Raw genomic sequence first — 4,512 nt, 5'->3', positions numbered from 1 at the left:
GAAATATGTTTCTTAATACAATAAACGTAACACTGACAAATATCAAATGATCTTTAAGTGAATAATCCTGGGCCAAATTCAACTAAAGAAGTCCAAAGATAATGACTCATCAAGACAGCCTTTGTGGTGTGACAATGATGAACCAAGCCCCCCTCACCTGTGTCAGCATATCACAAATGTAGCTTCCTTATGCTGAGTGTGACAGGGCACCTGACTACAAGGATATGTGACCATCAGGAAGAATGCAAATTGTGAAGCCCTTGAAAGCTGCCAAGGATGATTAGGTGACATGAGGTGATAAGACAGGCAGAGCCAGTGCTTCTGCCTTATAAATAAACTTGTTTCCCTCTCAGGTGCAACTCATGGTTTTTCTAGATGGTAGCCTGAGCTCTTTAATGCCTTTTTCCAACTTAAAGATATAGTAATTTGATTTTTTAAATGAGCATCAAATGAGGGCTCACATATTGCTTGAAAATGTTGGTACTTTTTACAATTCACATGTAGCTCCACAAAGAGTCACCCATGATTGATTTATTAAGTGTCACTCATTAAGAACCAGAACTACTAGTAAGATTAAAACAACAGATCACGCAAACTAGTCCTGAAATAAAACGCCACTCTGCCTTAGACAGTATATTGGCTCTTTGCATCTGGTCCACTAGGGGGCAGTGGATGATCATTTTTCCAGGAGGCGGCTTTACTAGTAATGCTGGTTGATGTGTATAGGTATGTATCAGAAGGGTGGTGGGCCTTTCGCACAAAGTGAGCAGAGCCACCTCAACAGTGACAGGTAGGTGCAGGGAGCAGCCAGTTACTGCTACCAGCACAGTCTGTCAGAAGATGAAGTGAAATGAGTCATTTGCATTTTTTACCAATGAACTTGCATTATAATGAACAAGGCAGTGTCACCAACATAGGCCCTGGCTTCACCTCCCTGGCTCCTGCTGGACTGCTGCCATAGTCACCAGGCTGAAGGCACCCAGGACTGCAACGGGGTAGAGAGGGAAAGCCAGGGGCCTGATTTTCCAGCTGTCTGGGGCTGGTGACCTCAAGGGCAAGACTGACCACAGGCGGGGCAGTGGGAGGAGGTTCCCTCTTCCATCCCATCCTTTTGCCAGTGTTCATTTAGGGAATGGACTAGAAGCTACATAGCACAAATCCAGGTCACCAATCCTGTTTTCATTGTCATCGTCAGTGTGACTGGCACCCCCTAGAATTGGGTAGTGCCCAGATCAGAGCCCACTGTCCCCATGTGGGGGCGCTGTGCTGTAGGTCTCTATAACAGTGCCCATCCACTCTCTCTGCTGCTCCTCTTTTTAAAAAATCTGCATTAAAAGGCTGTAATGAAAGTATAGAGAAAGGCAACCCCTGAACAAAATTAGGACTTGGGACCAATGGCATTTCAAGGTCTTCAGTGGTCCCTTCTGCCCTTCCTCTGTCTCACTCCTTGATTCAAGAATCTGGCACCTTTCCATGCTCTGTTCTTCAAAAAGATTCTAGTCTCTTGAACCATTCAACTTCAGTTGTGTTTACCTCACTCTTTGTCTTCTCCCACGGGAATGCACATTTACGCCTTATTTCTAATTGTGAAATGAAACACAGATTCCTCCCTCCTGCCTCTCTGATCAATGGGAGGCAAAACCACTATACCATCCTCCCTGTGCTTCGACTCCAATGCTTTCGGAGTTATTCCATCATTCCCAGCCCCATTCCCTCGGGCATTTACCCAGAACAACCCTTTTGTTTCACTTGAAAGTCAATAAAGCATAGTGGTTCAATACAGATTCAGATCAAATTGCCTGGGTTCACATCCAGCTCTGTCACCTCCTGGCAGCTTGTAAAGTTGGAGAAATTGTGTGACAGCTCCATGCCTCAGTTTCCCCACCCTCATAAATGGCAATAATAACATCACCTCCTAATGGTGTTGGAGGATTAAATGGAGTGCGCTGAGCACAGCCCCAGGCTCATGAGTGTAACTCCATATGTGTTGTCTCTTAGTATTTTATTGGACATAATGCTGTATTTCCTCTTCTGTTTCCCTCTTATTTCCTCTCAGCTTTGGCACACAGATTTCCCTCCCTTGCCAAAACCTTGCTTCTATCTAAAAAGATGTCAGATGGTCTTCTTGTTCTTGAATCTGTGCCTATTTCTCTCCTTCTGTCCTCTATACCTACCTGATCATCTCCACAGAAATTCAGGCACTTGTCAGAATCCTCATAACTAAAGCAAAGAATGTAAAAGGAGGAAGAGGAGGAGGAGGAGGAGGAGGAGGAGGAGGAGGAGGAGGAGGAGGAGGAGGAGGAGGAGAAACTTTAGGCATCAAGAAAAACAAGCCACGGGGTTGGGGTGGAGGGGGATGGACGGGTGTGTGGAATCCGACAATGCCCTTTATGTTCTATTTGTAGAACAGTCTTAGAAATAGGCACTTGTTTACTTTGCCAAGATCAGAAGTGACTTCAAATTCTCTTCATCTAAATGTCTATTTTCACTGTGTAGGTTCATAATGAAAACAAGAAACTTATTTATAAAGCCAGTGCGGTAGCAGAGAGAGAACTGTAAGGAGCTCCACTGATCAACCCTTTGTGAAGTAGACTCCGAACCACATGGCCAGCCTGGAAGGAGTGACAGGGACATCCCTGAGCTGGCCAAGGGTCTCTCCCATCATATCGGAGTTAGAGGGGTTGGGGAGGGGGTTATTGGCTTCCCAATTCTAGTGTATGACATGGAAAGGGAGGATGCCCTTTTTAGAGAGCGGCCCAATTTTTATGGGGAAATGCTTTGGGTAGATGGCTGGCTCCAAGGGTCTGGTGCGCTGGCTGGTTCTAGCAGCAGAGGGAGGGAAACGGCTGCCAGATGGAAGAAGACTGGCACATGTGTGGATGGGCAGGAATGGAGGAGGAGGCGGTGAGAAGGGACCAAGAGGCTGGAAAGAATAGGACAGAATGGCAGATGGGCAATAATTGACAAGACCCTGAAGTGTAATCTTCCCCAGTGGTCCCTCAAATCTTCAGTAATGTCTACAAAAATCACCAAATGCTTGGTGCAGCTGGATTTCTTGTCAAAACCAGTGGTGAAAGGGCTGAGGAGATAAAAGAGGTGGCGGTCCAGCCCATATATGGGAAATACCAACATTACTACTCTAAGGTGTGTTTGACATCAAGGGACTACATTAAATTGGGAAAATAATTCATCAATTTGTGTTAGATTTATTCATTGCTCTTTTATTTCCAAAGATAGAAGAGATGTACTAGAGACATTCTTTCTTGTGTCACTATCAGAAATCTGTAGGTCTCAAATGCCTTATTTATTATCTATGAAGCCACAAATAGATAGTATTTACTACTTTCTTCTGGCTTCTAGGAAGCTCGAAGAGAAATATGTTGTTCATTTCTACAAATTGTTTAGGGTATTATGGAATATATTTTTATTGACTTTATCTTCCCATATTTTTGGCCTTCAGTCTCATTCGTGTGTGTGTGTGTGTGTGTGTGTGTGTGTGTGTGTGTTTGTGTGTGTGTGTGTGTGATCTTTTATTCTAGTCTATGTTCATTGCTGTCAGTGTCCTCAAATCCTCTTTTAGATAATGTGGTTATTAATAAATAAAAACACAACCAAGTACCTTCTTACCTATCCTGGAAGTTCTTACACTTTAATCTTTTACTGCACAGAAATATTCTTCAAGTTCTGCTGTCAAACCTGTTTGTGCACTTTTTCTTGACTTCTGCTGTTAAAGTTCCATTTTGCAGAAGACTTTTATCACCTCCACTATTATTAAGATTTTCTCTTATATTTTCTTTTAGTATCTACTTTAAACCATTTAGACCTTTATCTGGAATTTATTTTTAAGTATGTTGTAATATGAGGACTTCATTTTTTCCCTAAATAAGTAGGGGAATAAAGGTCTGAGGCTCTCTGCTAAGTTATTAAAAAGTCCTGTTTGGACTAAAAAGTTTTTCTATACACCATATTTTTATAAAAGATTTAAAGAGTAGAAATCAGCTCCTTGTACACTGTCATTCTCACCAACACTTATCCTATAAATAAAAGGCTAATATGCAAATAGACTGAATGGCGGAACAACCAGAACAACTGAACAACCGTCACTATGACGTGCACTGACCACCAGGGGGTGTGTGCGGAACATGTCAGGCTTTGGCCATAGCGGGATGGTGGAGCAGGTGAGCAAGGACGCCAGACCAAGGCGGTGTGCCGGTCACTGTCATCAGGGCGAGCCTCTGGCAGTTACTGAAAATTCTTTGCTCCTGTGTGCTATGGTCTTGCCCGGCGTTTGCACCTGCTGCCAGCTCTGGCCCCACTCACACCCACTGCCAGTGCCTGGCACTGGTCCCGATCACTCGGCACCATCAGTGGGTGTGAGCAGTGGCTGCCAGCCCCGATCGCCCCCGAGGGCTTCTCCACCTCCCCCTGCTCCTGAGGGGCAATTGGGGCAGCAGCCACCGCTCGCACCCGCTGCTGGTGCCAGCCCAAATTGCTCCACGCCATCAGTGCGTG

The sequence above is a fragment of the Myotis lucifugus genome, unplaced genomic scaffold, assembly GCF_000147115.1.
Source record: "Myotis lucifugus unplaced genomic scaffold, Myoluc2.0 scaffold_19, whole genome shotgun sequence".
Lineage (NCBI taxonomy): Eukaryota > Metazoa > Chordata > Mammalia > Chiroptera > Vespertilionidae > Myotis > Myotis lucifugus.
Note: the sequence above shows the minus strand (reverse complement) of the source record.